General features: G+C 46.5%; 1 protein-coding gene across 5 annotated transcripts in view; it reads right to left on the bottom strand.

The window, feature by feature from the left end:
• KCNIP3 (potassium voltage-gated channel interacting protein 3) overlaps nt 1-21,569 on the bottom strand; it is a 115,012-nt gene that overhangs the window by 38,786 nt on the left and 54,657 nt on the right. The window lies entirely within an intron of this gene.

Genomic DNA, 21,569 nt, shown 5'->3' with positions numbered 1-21,569 from the left:
CAGCTGGCACTCTCTGGCACTGCTATGTTACTTTGTGATATGTTAAGCTACAAGTCTTGTTTTTTATGCTGCTTTTTTGGCTGAAAAGTCCTCCAGAGTGGTGCACCAAAATAAAACTAAACAATGCAATACCATTTCCTTTCAAATGTTCCAGCACCTAAGAATTATGGGCCCATCAATACCTTGGCTTAATAGCTGTTCCACACTTTCTTATCTCTAAATCCAGAGATTTCCTATGCAATCAATGTAGTTCTCCTATTTAGATTTTCTAACATCGGGAGTCTTTGGATTCAGGAAAGAGAAAGTGTGGGACAGTAGTAGGTGGAGAATGCCACATGGCTAAGGGGGAATTAAAGGAGGCAAAAGGGGGCCACAATCCACATTAAACAATGGTATGGATGGGCCGTGAGTGACCCTGACCATGTGCCAAGAGCCTTTCCTTGAAGGGAACACTTTGGCTTCAGATTTAAGAGAAACAGGAGACTGGAAGGCAATATGTTTTTGAGCATGTGGAGAAAAAGTACTTTTCCTTCCTACCCCCCACCCTGCTCCCAAAAAGTATAAATACAAAGTACCTTTGAGTGCATGCAGACATCAGTGGACTGCAGTGGTATTCTGAGTGGCAGGGTGAATTGTACTACTTTAGGACACTGTTAATGCTCCCCCTTTATTGAAAAAGAAACCCCTGTAAGAACAGTCATTGCAGGAAGTTGCTTGATCTAGAAAATTTCTCCCCGATCAACAGAAGTCTAGTGTCCACATTAAGGGAAGGGACAGTACCACTCTAGTCTACCTTGGTCAGACCCCACCTGGAGTCCTGTGCCCAGTGCTGTATGCCACAGTTTAAGAAGGATGTTGACAAGCTAGAATGTGCGCAGAGGAGGACAACAAAGATGATCAAGAATCTGGAAGCCAAGCCTTATGGGGAACGGTGCGTGTTTAGCCTGCAGAAGAGAAGACTGAGAGGTGATGTGATGGCCATCTTCAAATATCTAAATTGCAGTCACATGGAAGTTGGAGCAAGCTTGTTTCCTTCTCCTCCAGAGGGTAGGGCCCAAGCCAATGGATTCAAATGATAAGGAATGAGATTCTGATTTAACATCAGGAAAAACTTTCAGACAGTAAGAGGCAGGGGCAAAACTAGGCTTTATTTCATCTGGGTCAAAGACCCAGTTTGTCACCTCCCCCCCCCCCGTGCATTTGCATACATACACACACAGGCTGTGAGCCTCAATGGTGCCATTCTGGAGGCTTCACCCGGGGCAAAAGACCGGGCTGGCCTTGCCCCCTCCGTGGCTACGGCACTGCCCTCGGGAGGCAGTGGACTCTCCTTCCTTGGAGGTTTACAAGCAGAGGATGGATGGCCATCTGTCACAGCCAGCTGAGATCCCTGCATTGCAGGGGGTCAGGAATGGGTGAACCTTGAAGTCCCTCCCAACTCTCCAGTTCTCCAATTCTGTGGTTTTATATGTGAGCATTTCACTCATAGTGAGGTCTTATTTTTAGATGGGGGCATGCATTAAAACAACACCTTCTACTGCTTCAGGATTCTACCACCTCACACAGTGCTGCAAGCCCAGAGCAGACCGCAATCAATTGATGCAGTGGAATAAAGAGACAGAAAAATAGACAGTGCCACCTCAAACAACAGGTGGGGGAGATTGCTTTGGAATGTTCCTCCAAGCAAAACTCTAGCAACTCCCTACAGACAGAGAATAAGTAATAAAGGTTCTAGCCTCACCTTGTGCTGGCTTTCTATTTGCAAGAAGTTTTGTTGATGTTTGTCCAGCGATTCTATCATCTCAGCATCCCATCACTGAACCCTGCGGCATGTGTAGACCCCTGCCTCATTTGCCCCTGTGGAAGTCTTTTGATTCAACATGGGTTTTCATGCACTGCTTTGTGGATCTTTCAGAATTCTCATTTCTTTTTGTTATTCTCCCCCTTTCTCTCGGTAAATTTTAGTGCAAAGAATACAGCTCCTCCTTCTGTTTGCTGAATCACATACATTTTACAGCAATGGTTCCGATGAACCATCTGAAAACTGCTGAAGGTCCTGGAGGATCACTTAATGATTTTTGTGCCTCTTCAGCATTTGTAATGCACTGTGCTAGAAGCTGTCTAATTTTTAATTGCTTCTTTTCTTTCCCATATAATTCAATTTGTAATATAATAAAATGCAATGTAAGAAATAAAAGAAGCAATAGAAATACAATTAATAATGAACACAAATCTTTAACATGATGGAAGTGCCATCTCCTGCCTTCAATCATAATTTTCAGAAATGCTATGGACTACATGAATGAAGCTCATGGACCAATGGTGGTCCGCAGACTAGTTGGTGAACCCCTGAGTTACACAGCAATCCTATACATCTACTCAGAAGTAAGTCCACTGAGTTCAATGGGATTTATTCTCAATTAGTGCATTAAAGGACTGCAACTTTAGTTGCTCAAAACTTGTGGAGGGTTGAACCTTGCCCCCCCCCCATTTCAAACATATTAAGATGTTATTTTTATTTTATTTTCAAATGAAAATAAGTGGCACAAACACCTCAGCAAAAATGCCAGATTGTACTTAAACATCAGTTTGACAGATCCACTCTCCCCACCCTCATTTAAGCATTCTGCCTTCACTCCTCACAATGAAAGGTGTAAAAAACTCAATTATTCATGCCAGGAAGAATAGGGAACTTTGATTTATGTCTCGTGGCTTAGAAGGTTTATGCCCCTTATCTATTTCTATGTTGCAGTGGTTTTTTAATTATTCATTTTAAGTGCTGAATGACTGAGTGGAAGGTAAGCTTGTTCCTAACCTCTCTGATGGGACGAATCACAACGTAGAAGAGAAATTTGCTGAACAGACACCATAAATCCAACTCATTTAACCCCCCCCACCAAAAATAAATAAAAGATTAAATTAAAAAATCCTTCCACAAAAGCAGGAATTGTGAAATCATGTGACAGGTAGTTCCACAGGATAGCATTACACCACAAAATAAAGTATTCATATCCTTTACATCTCATGCTGGCTGGGAAGGCAAGAGAGGAGAGGAGAGGGGCTATAGTTCAGAGCACCAGCTTCTCACAAAGAAGGTACAACCAACTCACCAGAATGATCGGGGAGATGGAGACAGAACAGACTTTGGGGAGCTGCTGTCAAGAAATACCAGACTAGACAGACCAACAGCCTGGCCTCACAGAAGGCAGCAGTTACTGAAGAAACTGTATGTTTACAAACCTCCAAAAGTATTTACACAAATACTCATATTGTTAAAGGGACTTTAAAAAATGTTTTGCAAATTTCCTTCTTTATAAATCATACACTTTACTATACTGCACTGTACAGTTTCTGCTTATTATGTGACTGTCCCAAAAAGGATTGGTCCAAGATAGACATTTGGCTGCCCAAAAGGTTGCAGTGCAGAATCCCAGGATCCTTTGCAACATCAGCAGAGGTCAATGCGCAAAACTCTTAGATTAGATCACATCCTGTTTTACTGGCAACTCTAAAAATGGTTCCACTCCAGCTCTCGAAAAACTAGGGCTAGCCTTCCCTATCCTGGTGCTCCCTAGACATGTTGGACTACGATGTGCATCAGCCCCAGCAAGCATGGCTGCATGATGCTGCAGCTGATGAAGTTGTAGTTCAAAAGACCTGGAGGGCGCAGGTTGAAAAATCTGGTTGTCAGGGGTTTAAGGCCGGGTTATTGGAAAGGCTCCCTTTCCCCATGTGAACCCACCCACTTCTTAAGATCATCACCAGAGGCCTTCTTACATCTTCTGACTATCCCTGAGGTTAGTTAGTTTGGGACAAAGTTGGGTGAAGGTCTTCTTAGTAATCAAGTTCAGGCTGCCCCCCCCCAATCCTGGGAACTGTAGTTTGCTAAGGGTGTTGGGAATTGTAGCTCTGCGAGGAGTAAACGACAGTTCTCGGGATTTTTGTGGGGTGTGTTTTAAATACATGGCATGCACTGAATTTTTAAACTTTTTGTTGCTTTATTGTTGATGTCAGCATCTTTGGAGTATTCTTAGGAAAAGTGGTGCGTGCATTTCAAAATTAATAAATACATGTCTTAGAAATCTTCCTTTTTTGTATTCACAGCTTTAGGGGCAAATACAAATATATTTTATTTACTACTGATTCCTTACAGGTTACATATATCCCACCTTTCTCCCACCACACAACCCAAGGTGGCAGGCCTGTGGTTCTCAGAAGGTAAGCCTTTTCTGAAGAATCACAGAATGGAAGAGTTGAAAGGGACCCTGAGGATCATCTAGTCCACCCCCCCTGCAATGCGGGAATGTGCAGCTGTCAAACCAACAACCTTGGCGTTATCAGACCACACTTGAACCAACGGAGCTAAGAGACCCCCTCCACTCCCTGCAGAGGTGCCAACTCCCTGGGGCCTGGGGGCCCGAGCACCCACAAAATTCCCCAAGAAGGGGCTGGGCACCCACAAATTTCAGTGCCAGGGCCATGCACGATGCACAGCACCCATGGTCGCGGGGCCAAGTTGGCACTCCTGCAAAATGGTAAAAACTTGCAATGAAATGCATGGAGAACGCAGGCTTAATAGGGGTAAAAATGCTTAATGAACTGACGGGAGGTTCACATATTACAGCTGAGATCTTAGATTTCATTTCAGGTTGCTTAAACTCTTGTTTTTAATCTGTGGTTTTAAAATATGGTTATTTAAATCACTTTGAGATGCTTTTGTGGAAAAAGCGACTAACAAGCATAATAAATAAATATTGTTTGTTTATTTATTTATTTCTGTTGATCTAAATGCTATTATTTGTTACAGTTTTAACTCAGAATGCCCAAGGAGGATTACAATAAAATGCATAGCAGAGGCAGTGTGGTATAATGGTTAGAGTGTTGGACTGGGACATGGGAGGTAAAGGTAAAGGGACCCCTGACCATTAGGTCCAGTCGTGGCCGACTCTGGGGTTGCGGCGCTCATCTCGCTTTATTGGCCCAGGGAGCCGGTGTACAGCTTCCGGGTCATGTAGCCAGCATGACTAAGCTGCTTCTGGCGAACCAGAGCAGCGCATGGAAACACCCTTTACCTTCCCACCAGAGTGGTCCCTATTTATCTACTTGCACTTTGATGTGCTTTCGAACTGCTAGGTGGGCAGGATCAGGGCCCGAGCAACGGGAGCTCACCCAGTCACAGGGATTCGAACCACTGCTGACCTTCTGATCGGCAAGCCCTAGGCTCTGTGGCATAATAACCCACAGTGCCACCTGGGAGAGCAGGGTTCAAATTCTCCACTCAGCCTTGAAGCTTGACCTTGGAGTCAGTCGCCATCTCTTAGCCTAACCTCCCTCGCAGGGTTGCTGTGAGGATGAAGTGGGAAGAAGGAGAACCACGTACACTGCCTTGAACTCCTTGGAAGATAAAGGTGCTACATAAATGTAGTAAATAAAATAAAAATAATTAAAAATAGCAATGATAGAATGAGCAAATACGGGTGGGGGGGAGCAAAAAGCAGCAGCCAGTTAAAATCATAATGAAATCACAAATTGAAGTGGAGAGCAGAGAGAAAAACGATGAAATCTACTCAGTGTGCCCAAAGTATGTTTAAATAAAAAAGACAGACACCTGCCAATAAGAGCTAGACTGGCCTCTCGCAAAAAGGAGTTTCAGAGCCTGGGGGCAGCACTTGGGAAGCCGTCCCCCCCTCTCAAGTTGCAACCAAGAGTATGTACATCTGATGTGGGCAGGACAGAGAGGAGAGTAGCCCAGAAGAGGGCCAAAGCTGGGCAGGCTTGTGTGGAAGAAGGTGGACTTGCCACTAATTTATGCTGCAATCCTAAGCACCATTGAGTTTGAGAAGACTTACTTCTAAGTAGACATGGTTGGGATGGCTGTAACTCTACAAACATGGGAAGTTGTCCATCAATTCATCTTTCCCAGCATTGCCAACACTGGCTGGCAGCAGCTCTCCAGGGTTTCAGGAGTTGCCAGGGATTGAGCCTGGAACCTTTTGTGTGTATGGGAGAAGCTGGAGGCTTCCAGACTGTCAGGGTTCAAGTTGTGCAATTAGTTGGCTGGGAGGTCTTTTTGCAATGTGGGGAAACACCCTGGAAATTGTGAGATAATACTTGCTTGATGCAACATCATCTAACCTCCATCACCAGCAGGAACTGATGACTCCTCCATGCACTTGCTCCATCCCACCCTGCCACCTGGAAGGGATGCTGATCACAACACCAACAGCACACAATTTGTTCCTCATCCTTCAGAGTGAAAAGCTGCTTCCTGAACCAGAATGTATTCTGATTTCCTTAATACACCAAAATAATTTCAGAGCGCTCCCATTTTTCGCACGTGCTGGGGCACTGCTACTGTTTTTAAAATCTCGTTCCTTCTTGCTTCTCCCATTTGTTTCTTTCCTCTTGAGAACTGCACTTTGGCTGGGAAAGGAGTGGCAGAAAAAGGCTTGACTAGTTTCTCCATAAACGCTGCTCTATAAACAAGACATTGATCCTTATTTCTCTCAATGTAAAATATTAAAGATGCTTAAATGGATAAAAGCTTTAGACCTGAATTCTTTCCAATATGTGGTGCATTAGGAGCCACCGGCCAGTCAGTTTAATGGATGGCACCTAATAGCTTGCTGGGTGACCAGCCTGCTAGACCCCCACCCACCACCCACCCTGCAAAAAAGCCCTCCTTGCTTGGATCAAAGCCCAACAGGAACCCACTGTAAGGTCCTTTGTTAATAATGAGTGACAGGCAGGGCTGGCTTCATTAGGAGGGAGCATGAGGTGGCCTCCTCAGACAGATGCTGTTGGGCAGTATGGAAGGATGTTGGCGTTTTGACAGATAATGGATACCAGGGTCCTAAAAGTCTATTAAAATCTGATTCCAGCAGGTTCTGCCTTGGCACGAACTGCCCATTTCTGGCAAGCTCTGCCCACAGCAGTGGCGTAGAATGGGGGGCTTTGGGGCCCTGGCCCTGGGCGTACTTTTTTGAGGCAGCGTGCCCCCATGACAGACTCCCTCACCAGAGTCTGAATCGGCCCCACATGGCCAGCCACAGAGGGTCAGCCTTGGCCAAGGACCACAGCGGGCTCTCTCTGTGCCCCCTCAGTATGCCTTAGCATGTTCTTCTTTGGCTGCCCTTTAAAATTTCCCAAGACTCCCTGCCTGATATTGCCCAGATTTTAAGATGGAATTTCACCATGCTCATAGTTTTTATTGTAATTTTTGGTAACAGAAATTTTATCTGGAAAATGGCAGCTCCAGTTGCTAGCACAATGAAGCGGATACAATAAACTGTTATCAAATCCATTTAGCACAGCACAGCACAGCAAATACCGTATTTTTCACTCTATAACACGCACCCGACCATAACACGCACATAGTTTTTAGAGGAGGAAAATCCATAGGCACGCCACCCGTAGGCATTTCCTCCATAACACGCACAGACATTTCCCCTTACTTTCTAGGAGGAAAAAAGTGAGTGTTATGGTGCAAAAAATACGGTACTTCTTCACACTGAGCATAGCTAATGTAACAATGGTCACCAACTTGGATGGCTTTAAAAAGGGATGAAACAGATTAATGGAGGCTAAGGCTGTCAATGCCCACCAACAATGAGGGCTATGTATGATCTTGAGTGTTCGAAGTATTATGCCTGTGTATACAGAATCACAGGAGGAGAGTGTGAGTGTAGTTGCTTGTGGGCTTCCCATTGAGGGAAATGGTTGGCCACTGTGAGATCAGAATCCTGGCAGGCTCTTCTTCTAGGACCCAGGTTCAGTCTGTGGCTGTCATGGTCCAGTTTACGGGCAGTCGAAGTCCTGGCAGAGGACGTCAGGACCAGGGGCAAGGCGGCGGGGTGGGAGAAGTAATGGGAGTCCAGAAGCCAGGAGCCCAGAAGCCAAGGGTCCAAGGGTCAGGAAACCAGGAGTCAAGGGTCCGAGGATCATGAAGCAAGGAGTCAAGAAACCAAACACAGCAAGGCAGGAAGCATGTTGCTGTGGCAAAGAGCCAAAGGGAAATGCTGACCTTATATCCCTTCCTGGATCTTGCCACCAGGTGCTGTGAGTTACCAAGCAGCCTCACCTGTGCGGCCACACCTTGCCTCTTCAGAACAAACTTAGGAAAGCCCCAGTCCTGCGAAGCCCTACCGGTCACAGGGCCTGGCTCCTGCATGCATTCCTGACAGTGGCATCTCCAGGTTGGGCCCAGAATGCACCCTGTTTGAAACTCTGGCAGCCAGCGTGGACATTGCTGAATTATGTAGAGAAGCTTAGTGATCATTTCTGGCCTGGGAAATCTGTGAGCAGAGACGACAGTGGGGTGAGCGCACACCTTGCAGGTGAGGATGTCCCTGCTGCTGCGGAGAATTCATCCTGCTCTCTGTCTCTCTCCAGGTCCTGTTGTCAAGACATCCACCCACAAACCCTTCACCTACAACAACAGACTCCACAACAAGGGAAAGGTGAGATGGAAATGAAGACTGGAGCCTCTAGCCCAAGATAAGCAATATGAAGGAGGTGGCTGGTTTTGCTGAGCTATGGTCTCTGTTCCATTAGAAAGGAAGTGGGGAGAGGGAGAGAGAGAGGGAGAGAGCCATTGAGAAATGGATGTGCTTGCCTTCATTTCTCTTCCCTCAACGTCACATCTCCGCCCCGCTCCCCCCGGGTGCTGAACGATGCTTTACTTCACCACAGTTGCTGGCAAATGCACAACGTTGTGGCCACAGGTCAGACTGGCACGCAGCTCAAGCAGCCCACAGGGCAGCAGGCGGCGGCCAACGACCCACCAGGAATCTCATTTTGTTTGCTCATCTCAGCTCATTCATTCAGGTCATTTGCAGAAGACATGCTTATTGCGTATCCATCCTGATAGGCACAAAGCTCACTGGGAGACGAGACAATGTCAGCTATGTATTGAGCATTCATTTTGATTGGTTTGCAGGGAAGATAGATGGAGTTGCACCAAACTTCCCAGGGCATATTCTTGTCACTTCCCCTGTTGTAAAAAAAACCAGGGGTTTTTTTTTAGGTGGGGGAGAAGTGAGTTTGTTTTGGGGTTTTTTAATAAATATTTATTAAAGTTTTCACAGTATTACATAATGAAAAAGAAAAAAGAAAAAAAGAAGTGAGTTTGTTGTGTAAAAATGTCAGATCAGCTTTAATTAAAAAACCTGAATATGTGAATTCCACCGGGAAATAGTGACAGTGTGGGAGCTCTCATGCAGTCAGATTTTAACTGTTTCCCGCCTATGGCCAGGACAATATAGATGGACAGGGGATAAGGGGCCCTTCCAGAGGTCTTTTTCATTCGCCACTCATGATGATTCGCATTCATGGTTACCAGAGCAGCTACAGGTGGTCCTGCTTTCAATACTCTGGGGTGGACTTGTTTCCCAAAAAGCTTCCTGATGAAGCCCTGTCACTTTTCATGCCACAAATGCTTGGTGTACTTTTTGTCGTGTTTTTGCTGTGTAGGCGAGCCCTTCCAGAAGGCAAGAAATGTGGTAACATTCAGAAAGCATAACAGAACAACTAATAAAGCAGAATTATGAGTGGATAGTTCAGTATAAATCTACCATTATTGTACTATTACAGCGTCAATCGCATCCATGGAAAAAACACCCCAGTCTATAGAGGCCGGACCTAATTCTCAGTGCAAAAGGCTGGAAGATTTCCCTAAGGGATCCACAAGGCAGAAATGATCCTGGACACACACACACACAAACACACACACCACCCGTGAGCTAGCCCACTTCCAGCACAGCTCATAGGAAAGGGAAGCTATAAAATGGGGCTACATGATACAATATCACACAAAAAAATTACTGATTGTTTACCACTTTGTGAGGCAATTGTCCTAAAAACAGTATAGAACTTTGACAATCAATCAATCAAACAAACAAACAAACAAACAAACAAACAAACAAACAAACAAACTACAATGTTATTCAAATTAGGAACCAATCAATTTTCAGAACTGCCAAACATCAAAGGTTATTAAAATTGTAAAGTTCTCCAACTAATTTATATATATTTTAAATAGCCTTGGCACTTGGCACTGTTTTCACTCCAAGAAGTAGTTAATATCTTTCTTACTCCTAGTACAGCTGCCTTTTCTTTGAAAATTCTGAAATGAAGCGGGTGGCGCTGTGGGTTAAACCACAGAGCCTAGGGCTTGCTGATCAGAAGGTCGGCAGTGGTTTGAATCCCCATGACGGAGTGAGCTCCCGTTGCTCAGTCCCTGCTCCTGCCAACCTAGCAGTTCGAAAGCACGTCAAAGTGCAATAGATAAATAGGTACCACTCCAGCGGGAAGGTAAACGGCGTTTCCCTGCGCTGCTCTGGTTCGCCAGAAGCAGCTTAGTCATGCTGGCCACATGACCCAGAAACTGTACGCCGGCTCCCTTGGCCAATAAAGCGAGATGAGCGCCACAACCCCAGAGTCAGCCACAACTGGACCTAATGGTCAGGGGTCCCTTTACCTTTATCTCTCCTTCAGTGAACTACATGAAGGGCAACAGAAAATATTGTGTACAATTACTTCAACTTGGCGTGGTCCACAAACACAAAGGTGGTAATCTCTTAACCGATCTAAGAATTTACAGCTAGATATTATGTGGGTGTATTTAGAAATATAAGCTGAGTAAATTCATATCAGACAGGGTGGGGGAAAGTTAGTTCTCTCAGATAGACAACCCTTTTGTGGTTGGGTTTAACTTTAATATACCACACTGAGGACTTAGGGTTGTAGCCACAGTTAGTCCTACTCAGAATAGACCTACTGAAGTTAATGGACCTGACGAGGTTATAGATACATTAATTTTAGTTGGTCTACTATGAGTATAATGTCATTAGCTACAAACTGTAGAATTCTTTCTAGTATTTATTACTTTTTGCACTAAATATGTAACAGCAAAACACAAAGAAACCCTGGTCAACTATAGAGGCACTTACACAAGCCATATTTGTGTGAACAGAAAATCACAGTACAAAAAGACTTGACATTTGACATTATTCATTTTAGGAAAAGGCCACACCCCAGGAAACAGCTCCGACTAGCTGACGAAACCAGGTGAGGGTAGCTGATGGGTCTCAAACCCTCAGTGAGTTAGGGACTTGCCCTGCATGCGAAGACAGGCCCGGCGGCTAGAGCAGACAGAACCAAGAGTGGGTCCAATGGTCAAGAAGGCAGTTTTTGCACCTGGTGTAGAGGGAAGTGAGAGGCAGGTGGGGCTCGTCCACCTAGGAAGGAAGTCCATCTAGGAGAAGGAAAACTCTGATTCTCTATTCCTAAGAAAGGCTTCAGGAGTAAACACTGAAGAAAAAACTCTATCCACTGCCTTGTGGGACATCTTTGGAAGAAGAAAACCCTACACCAATCCAGAGTGGAGTCCCTAAGATGGTTGGATGGCTGTATGCTTCCTTCCGGCACCTCCTGCAGCCAAACTGGTGCCAAACGTACCGGTACTTCTCTGCATTCCTTTGGACCACATCAGTGAGGCTGAGATGGGGGTCTTGTTGTCTGTACAGCCCAGGACCTCCATATACACTGCCTAAGCCTGTGCCCCAAAAAGGTCACTTCCATGCTGCTAATGCAGCAAAAACCATGCAGGAGACACCAGTTAAGAGCTACCAGTCTCTGAAGCCACACCCAGCGCTGTGATTCTCCCACAGTTTGACTTCACCCTCAGAGGCACACTCCATTGTGTCTCGAGACAGGATGGCAAAGGAGCAGACCCCCGAGTACATTAGTATAAGTGAGTTGTGCCAAGCAACATTAAATGTGTCAGGATTTTCTTGCCTCTTTAATGCCCCAACCCTGCCATGCTCTGATCAGAAATTTAAGCAACTCCTTAGAGTTAATACAATTCTTCATGGATTCAAATTCCACTTTGGTCACTTTGGCAAAAATTACATCATGGATCTTATAGTAAGGAAGACATTTCAGGCAAGACTGAGCAAGGATGGAGGATCCAGGCTGTCAGTGTTTTGCAGGAGGAATTCAAACAAATAATAGAACTTTAGGGTTACACAATTAAAATAAGGCACTCTGACGTTTTGGCACAAAAAAGAAACCGGCAAAGAGGAGCATGTTAATTCCACCCCCCCCCAGGTCTGCTCTTCACCTGATGCGCAGTACCTGGTTGTTTCCCTGCACCTGCAACCCCCCAAACTCCTTTTCAACGAAGCTGTCATCTGTCACATGTGCAATGGCTGTGTCAAATGTGCACACCTCGGCTTAGGTTTTTAAACTGATTGGAAGCTGGTCGGAGGGGAAACACATCAAACGTATTTCTCAAGAAACTCTAGGATACATATGGATTGTGGCTTATCATGTCAGCTTCAAGCACCGGTGGCGGTAAGTGCACAGTGTACACAGAGTGTGCACAGCCCTTCTCTCCCTGGTCCTCTGCTGGGTCATTGTTTGCAGCTGGGTCTTATCCCTCCTCTGAAGTAGACCCCTGAGGAGAGAGCTGTCTGGCAGCTCTTTCTGTACCTCTGAATGTCTTGTCAGGTCTACAGCTGCCTTGACTCCTGAGACCCAGAGGTGGTGGTGGAGAATTGGACATGGCTCAGGAAGCGGGGCAGGGTTCACTGCAGGGACTGCCAGCCTCTTCTTCTGAGGAGGTCCTGACAGTACCTCAGATTCCCAAGTGTTTGGAGCAGAAGGGGAAAGAATTGTGGGATTTCCCCATTAGCCCAGAGAGTCCCTGGAATTCTGCTCCCACCACCACCACTAGCCCTCATGCTTGATTCCATTAGGAGCTGAGATGGCCTGTCTACTGTGCTGCCTGTGTCCCAGACCTACACAGTCAACAGACACAGAGGATCATGGTCAGTAATATCCCAAACCTCTTACACTGGGAAGCCCAGAAAAGCTTTGAGCAACCTGCCCTTCACTGCCTTCTGAGAACAGCTGCAGAGATAAGTGAGGGTGGTGAACTGATAACTACAGAGCAGTGATGGTTGAGCCAGGGTGACCTGTGTACAGCTCCGTTAATTAGCTGAACCCACTCCAAAAACTTCTCACTCCATGCAGCCCTGCCTGTCCTTCACCATTTCACCTTCCAGAGCAGCTTGAAATGCCGGCAGGACCCCCGGCCGATGCACTTCTTCAAATCCCAGTTCCCGCATTATAAAAAAGTAATCCCAGTAAGAGACCTTCAGTTGAGTGGTCCCCACCTTCCTGCTATGGTAACCTCAGGCCCAGAGGCTGAATGTGGCCCTCCAGGGCTCTCTTTGTGGCCCATGAGGCTCCCCACAGGCCAGTGATGGGAGCCCTGTGGCCCTCTGGGTGTTACTTGACTCCAACGCCCACCAGCTGAGGGCAATGGTCAAGGACAATGGGAGTTATAGTTCAGCAACACCTGGAGGTCCACCGATCCCTCACCCTACCCCACCCCTGGCTTATATCACCTGCATAAGCTACACCTTTCACTGCTCTGTGCTCTTCTTGAGTGCTTTTCCCTCGCTGAAGTGTGATTATGTCAATTCTTGCTTGGAGGAAAGATGAAGAGGGATGTGCTGGAGCATGTTGGGTCAGGCCAGTGGCCCACGACTGGATGCCTGTGGGAAACTCACAAACCACCACTCATCCCACAATTTTCAGTGCAGTTCCCTTTTACTTTCCTAATCACAAGAAGTCAGATTATTTTGAAAAGCAGACTTTTTGTGCTAGGCCAGGGTAACAGTCACTTCAATCCACTTTAGTTGCACAAAAATGATATTAAAAATCTTTCCCATGAAACAGTGATGGTCTGGAGGCTTCCTTAGAGCTGAACGTATGTTAAATAAGCACACTTTTAACCCTCTCGCACCAGCAGACTGGTGACTCGTTCAAACTGAGGAAGATACTTCAGGTAAGTGGAGAGGGGCCACTGTGCTAGGGATGCAGCCAGCAGGAAACCCCCAGATGGAGAGAGAAGGACTTTCAGTCATCTGTCATATAATTTGAGCGCCCCCAGACCAGCAGTCAATGAACTACAAACACACATCAGGGCATCTTCACCGCTATATCACTTAGTGCGATGCTTAACAATGAGTAGAAGAGGAAAGCAATGAACAATGCAGTAAAACACATAAAGGAACCTCATCTCCTGGCCAGTGGCCAAGGCAGTGCGCTCCTCCAGGTGATCTGTTTACTCAGCATTTGTCCTGATCTGCTTGCACAAAGCTTATCTGTGTCTTCACTGAGCATTCATGCTCATTTGCTTGCAAGGTGTTTACATATCTTCTCATTAATCATTATCCCATGCTCTTCCAAACATTTTCTCATCACTTTCCTAACCACATAAGTCTGGGTTTTTTAAAAGTGAAAAAGTAGATTTGTTCTGCTAGGGCAACAGGGTGATTTAATTGCTTTAATTGCACAAACTTCCATTTCCAGTATGAGCTTGACTCTCTCTCGCAAAATACGGACATGCCGGAAGTACCTTGAGAAAGAGGCTGGGCCAAGAGTTAATTGCACCCAGACTGCATTTGGGGATGAGGGTTATTCTTAGGGGGAAAATCAGCCTGGCCTGCTCCTGTGCCTTTGGTAGCCACTTAATCTGCAGAAATAAGCAGCTGAAGCTTTTCATAGCCTGCAGATGATGATGGGTATCACATGTCAATTGCTGCAGAATGAACTGTGGCTGTGTACACATTACTCACTTAAAGTGCTGCAAGGTTGGTTCCAGCCCCCACTGCATTTCAAGTTGAATTTGCCACCCACCATACACAAGCACAGGTCGAATGCTGTACACCAGTGGTTTTCAAGCAGTCTGCCGTGGCACTTTGGGGTGAATGATGGTCAGGGGTGCCATGGGCAACACAGAGGGCCTCTGTCCCTCTTTCTTTCCTTCCCTCCCTCCTCTGATGCCCTCTCATGTCTCTGCCTCCCAAAGACTTGCACAGCTTCTTGTTTCAGCAGCCCTGCTGCTGCCACTGTTGCCTCCCAAGGTAAGGTCTCACATTCACCTTTGCCCAGTCTCCGTTGGGCAACTAAGACAGGGGGCATCCTCTGCCCAGGCACCTCTCTTTGGGGAGGGGGGCAGCTCGGAGACCAGGGGCAGCAGCAACGAACCCTTAGAGTTTAGTATCCAATTCTGAATCTTTCAGCTTTAAAAGAGCAACCAGAAACGTATTCTAGGGATAAAAGCTTATGGAGGCCAGAATTAAGCTTCCATGTTGTGGACTAGAAAATCTGGTCTAATGCAAGATGTCAGCAGGAAAGTATATAGGAGCAAACGAAACTGCCTTGTGCACTATCAGACCATTGGTTCATCAGCATTGTCTACATTCACTGGCAGCTCCAGGGTTTCAGGCAAGGGTCATTCCCAGCCTGAATCTGAGGTTTTTTCAAAAAGCTTGAGGTTCTCACTGCCTCTGTTGTTCACTATCAGGTCTTCATTGCCTCTGCAACTGCAGTTCCATTTCCTGGCCCATACCCTCCAAGGGTCCTGATTGAAGCCACCCTGGCTGCTGACCCTAATCCTGGATGTCCCACTTTGGTGTGCTCTGGCCATGCCAGAGTGTGGGACCAAAAAATGGAAGGAAAACCTACCTTGCCCCCATGCGTCGCTGCTCTTCTTCCTCCTTCTGTCCCAGCTTCTGGAAACAAGTCTACAGTGCTAGAAGAGGAAGAGGAGGAGGCAGCAGCAGCAGCAGGGGAAGGTAGGAGTGGGGAGGGTGAGCAGCGTGAGCAAAGAAGAGCAGGCCTGGGGGGGGGGCAGGCAGGAGCTGGGGTGTGCGGGGAGCAACCAGATCAGGCAGGCATGTGAGCAAAGCAGCACAGAACTGGGGCGTGTGGGGAGCGTCCAGACTGGGTGGGCTGGTGATCAAATGAGCGAGGAGCTGGGGTGTTCAGAAAGTGCCCCAAAGGGGCAGGTGGGCAGGCAAGGAAGCAAGGAGCTGGGGCATGCAGGGAACACTCAGATTGGGTGGGCAGGATGGGAAGGGTCTCCTGCTTTCCCTTCTGGGAATGTTGGAGCATATGCTAGCCATGGGGATGGGCTGCAGAATCCAAAATCTTGGGAGAAACTCCAGGGAAGGACTGCTTGTTGCATCTGCTCCTAAGGCATGAGTTCCTGAATAGCATGTTCCAGGGAGCACACTGGAAGGCCATGAAATGATCTCTAGCAAGCTACAAGAAATGAATCAGTGAAATACGCAATTAGAGGGTTGGGGAAGACCAAGATACATCCCCAGAGGCGAGTTCCTGTGTGATTCACTTTCCAGCCTTGCATCTTCCCTGCCAGCTGCTGCCCAAGTGAGCTAATTGTGTGGCATTTCTGCATTAGTCCATAGGCGCTTTCTGCTGTAAGAAGCAGTCTTGGGGCTTATCCACACTTAGCTCTTGCCCTGCTCTTTCCAGGCACAGGTCCACATTTAAAAGCACCGTGTCCTAGGGTTGTTGTTTTCTTTTTGCCCGCAGATTGTTGTTTGTTCCGACCGAGTGCTAAAGAGTGGGTTTTCATGGCAAAGCTCCAGGGCAAAAAAAAGGCATTCAGACATGGAGGTTTAAAGCTCAGACAACAACCCTAGGGCACTGAGCTTTTAAGTGTGGACCTGTGCCTGGAAAGAGCAGAGGAAAGGTAAGCTAAGTGTGGAGAATCCCTGAGATGAGGCTGCCTGTTGTGCCCCTGGATGACTCATTGTACAGGTTTTACTTCCTTTCAGTTAAGGAGGTACAGCATGTGCTCACATCAGGCCTATGCACAAAAGTGCAGGTTATTCTTACTCTTATATAATATCAAGAGGGGTTCTTTGGGTGGGGGTGAGGGGCACAATTCCAACTTTAACCCAGAAAAAGTGTCCCTTGGCTCTCAGATATCTGGGAAGCTCTGTCCTAAAGAGATGACATGGCTTGTGTTTTAAAGGACTGGAAGTATTTTATCTCAGCCTTCCTCCTAGTGTCTCTTTGGCCTCAAATCACCAGAAGAAGTTGCTGAAAGGTAGAAAAGATGTCCACAGTCGCAGCAGCAACCCAAGACACTGTGATTTCCAGAAAACCCACTGCACCACCTATTCCTCCTCACCCACCAATCCCTTACAAAAGTTGCTTAACGCAATTTGGTAGCAAGTTGCATGTTCAAGTGAAATTGGAGAAAGGTTTATTTCAGCCCTGTGGCATCTGATGTGCAGAGTCAGGGCCCTGGGCAGGATTCATCGGAGGTGGGGTGGCTAATGCAGTCAGAGAAAAAGACTGGAGTGGGCAGTCACAGTGTGCAGGGCTGGTTGTGGTGGGGGCAGGAGCGAGGAGCAGGAGGAGTGATGGATAATGGAGCCAGTGAAGGATGGGCAGGGCGTTTCGGAGCAGAGAGGGAAGTCAGCTGGCTTTTTAAAGTTTGCGTTTCTACACAATTAGCGCCATGAATTATTAAAGGACCAGAAAGGAAAGAGGCTGTTTTTAATAAAGCATGAGTAAGCAGGTATTATTCCACTGTGGGAAGAGAAATCGAAGGCAATCAATCAGCCCCTCATGTCTGTGCCAGTTTAATGGGCCCAGATGTTTACTTGAGTTTACGGTTGTGTGTTTAGCTGTGTCCCTGGGACCAGGCCAAGCGTGTACTTAACACGGGCGTTCAATAAACAGCACGGGCCAAATTGGGGTTTCGGAATGGGGTAGCAGTGCAAGCAGCTTTGAATCTTCTACCACCACTTCCAGGCAATAGCAACCTTATTAAGAGTGTGCAGTTTTGTCCCCCTCAAAAAAGCTCCCCAACCTCCAAAAGTTGCCCACGGAAGAACCTTCTGGTTCTCCTTGAATTTCACTTATTTCAGCAGCTCCTTGAATTACCGCAAGAGACTGTGGTGTCAGAGGCTGAAAATCCAGAATGTGGTCCCCTTTGTGCCCCCTAGTTAGCATGGAGCACATGGGATGGGGAAGTTCTCCTCCGCAAGGCCCACTGAGAAGGAGTGGTGAATGCACATGAGCTCAACCCCACTGAGTCAGAGGTCAGTCCGCCTCTCACTGCACCAGTCTTAACAGCATTCAAAATCCTCTGTCCTGCCTCACCACGCCTGACAAGGCTCATTGTGGTCTTGTCCCCACTTCTGCTTGCTGCTTGCTCTGATTGAGCACCAAAGAGCATTTCCGCCCAGGGGCAGTGGGACAAGATGAAGAATTCATAAGACCTCAGTCTGCCCTCCATTCTTACTGCTCTTCATTTCATTGACTGAACCCTTCCACCGGTTGAACTCTGGAACTCGCTCCCAGAGGAGGCAGAGATGGCCACCAACTTGGATGAATTTAAAAGAGGACTGGGGTAATCAATGGGGGAGAGGGCTATCAATGGCCACTAGCCACGATGCGTATGCCTCCACAGTCAGAGGCAGTGATGTTTCTGAATACCAGTTGCTGGAAGCCACAGGAGAGATTCCTGCTTGTGGATTTCCCAAAGGCATCTTGTTGGCCACAGTGAGAATTCCCGGCACCCTTAACAAACTATGGTCCCCATGATTATTTGGTGTGTGCACTTTGAGTGGTGCATATGCAACCCATGTCAGCCAGAAACCAGAGTTACTCAAGGACAGAAGCACATAACCCAAAAGCTGGCAACCATGCCCAAGGAGGGAGATGGAGAAGCCCTGGCCACAGACTTATGTTTCAGCCCCATTTGCTGAATAGGAGATTATTGGGGGATGGAGGCCATGTGGTGGTCTCCAGGATCAGCCCCTGCAGAAAGTGGAATACAACTCAGAATTATTTTATGCTGCCTCTGCTTTCATGTACATACCATGCAAAATGAAAATGTGTGTACGTTGTTTATTAGGGACCCTAAATGGCTACGTTGAGAAACCAGTGGTAAGGAACTTTCCAACTGCATCGCTCCATACTTTAAAGCACTGTGTCTGAGCGCTTTTATCATTTATTTTTTGCCCTGGCACTTTCCCTGTGAAAACCCGCTCTTTAATGCTGAATCAGAACAAACAGCAATTCAGGTTTCCCACAGATTCCCATTTGCTCCAATTCAGTGGTAAAGATTTTCATGGGGAAAGTACTGGGGGGGGGAGCACTCTCACATGGCACTTCAAAGTACAGACCTGTATAATGCAGCACAAAAGGAAATCTGGATGTGCACTTTATGTAAACTCAAGATTGTGATGCAGCTCTACAAATCCTCTAATAGGGGCTGCAAGATGACAGCCTTACATTTTTATGCATATAGGAAGATATCCCCCCTAGTCGTAAGACAGCTTATAAGGCTTTCCCAGAATTTAAACCCATCTCCAAATGTAGTAGATGTGGGAAGGGAGTTTGGTTCTGAAACTGCATTGATTTTGCTTTGCAAGCAGCCTGTGCTGGGAACTGGATGTTTGAAAAGTCTTTCCCCCAGCCCCTGTTTGTCAGGTTTGCTCTCTCTCGCTTCTCCATTTCTAAAGCAAGGAAAGACTTCTAGAGCCACAGAACCAAGATGGCCATTGCAGCCACCAAATTGAAAAAAGTGTTGGCGTTTGAAGAACAAATGGCAAGAAGCAGAACTGGGATGCATCAGGCTGGGAGGAAAACACTGTCTGATAAATGTGGGCATTATTTTTGTCTGATTACTTCACACCTTTGCAGGAAATGTGGGGTGCTCCATCTCTTTCTGTGGAGCTGATGCCATTTGTGTTTGCTTGACGGGAGGTAAGTTTAGGTACTGCAAAGTTGCACGTGAGGACCTTTGATCAACTGTCCAAGGAGTTCTCATTCTTGCTATTTATCTATTTGTTTTATTGTTGTTAGCCGCCCTTCGGCTGGGGAGGGCGGGATATAAATAAAATTATTATTATTATTATTATTATTATTATTATTACGACTGCTCTGCCTACTCTGGTTCCTGGCCCTCAGCTTGACTTTGGCCAGCCTCTGGCTCTTTTACCCACACAGCTTATGAAAAACCCCCAACTCTTCTGCAACTGAGACCTGTCCTAGTGTGGAGCCAGGCCTTAGGAGTGTCAGGGAATTAAAACTGAGAAATATCACAAAATACAGGTAACTCCTCTTTTATGTGGCGGTTGTGTTCCGAGGCACCAGGCACATCAGAGGGACATGCATAAGCCCATCGCGCCCCCTGCTGGTGCTGAAAAGGGCACATACATCAGCGGCCACGCATGTGCCAAACTTGCACACATGAGGAGCTGTTTCACTTGCAGATGCCAGAGTTTGAACCTGGGGTCCTTTGTATGCAAATCATGTGCTCTGCCATTGAGTTTTGGCCCTTCACAATCCTAGGGAATTTTAGGCTACACTCCTAAAAACATTTACCTGGCTGTGAGCATCACTAAATTTCAACGGGCTTACCCCTAAGTAGACATGCATATAACTGTAACAATAAAGGCACTTACAAACAACCTATTTATTGAGCATTTGTCCTGATTTTTTTGTGGTGAGAACAGACCATGTTGTCAAGGCAAGTGTTATCCCACATTTCCCCATCACTTTCCTTGCTGCAAAAGTCTGAACTTTTGGGCAAGTGGTTTGTTGCTCAATACCTCCCAATCCACTTTAACTGTACAATATGAATTTATGCTGAATAGAGCACCAGTCTAGAAACAACCTATATTAGCAAGCTAAAGATGCGTCCACATCACCCCTCTCCCTAAAGAACCATAGTTAGATAATTCATGGCACCTACTACCAAGCTACAGTTCTCAGGATTGTTTTGCAGGAAGTCACAACAATTAAACTGGTATATACGTGACATAAATATGTAGTATAGATATCTAAAAGTTTAACTGATGGTTTCCTGATTCAATCTATGACAATGCTCCCCAATCATATGTAATGCTGGTATGACAGTCCCAGAGGTCTCTTAGCTCTTAGCCACATCATTAATGGGACAGGGCAAAGAGCAGGGGGAATAGTTTCATTGCAGGGGGAAATGAATTGCTGTAGGCAATGGCTTTGATGTGGAATAGTGTTTATGGGTTTTTTTTAATACCTTCAGAGAAGGCTTTCTGCCGCTCTCATTACACGAGAACTCAAGGATATCCAATGAAGCTGAAGGTTGGAAGATTCAGGACAGAGAAAAGGAAGCATTTATTCACACGTAGCTCATAGTTACTCCTTCATGGATCACTGCCTTGTCGTGGCTTGAATAACTCCAAGAAGCTCTGAGCTATGCCATGCAGGGCCACCCAAGACGGACAGGTCATAACCAAGAGTTTAGACTAAATGTGATCCACCTGGAGAAGGAACTGGCAAACCACTCCAGTATTTTGCCAAGAAAACTCCATGGACATAAAAAAGGAGAAGCTTTGAGAAGAAAGTGAGAGTTTCCAAGGCATGCTCTGGTTCATGGGGTCACGGAGAGTCGAACACGACCAAGACAACTAAGCAACAACAAAGCTCATAGTTAAAATATGGAATTTGCTCCCACAAGATGTAGCGATGCCACCAACATGGACTGCTTTAAAAGAGGGTTAGAAAAATTCATAGACAATAAGTATCTCAATGGCTTCTAACTGTGATTGCTCTGTTGTGCCTCCACAGTTGGAGGAGGCAAGCTTCTGAATGCCAGTTGTTGGGAATTGCAGGAGGGGAGAGTCTTCCCCTTGCGCTCAAGTCCTGCCTGTGGGTTTGCCAGAGGCATCTGGCTGGCCACTCTG

This window comes from Podarcis vaucheri (assembly GCF_965113315.1).
Source record: "Podarcis vaucheri genome assembly, chromosome: 7".
Taxonomy (NCBI): Eukaryota; Metazoa; Chordata; class Lepidosauria; order Squamata; family Lacertidae; genus Podarcis; species Podarcis vaucheri.
The sequence above is the reverse complement of the archived record's forward strand: the minus strand, read 5'-3'. Positions and strand labels throughout refer to the sequence as shown.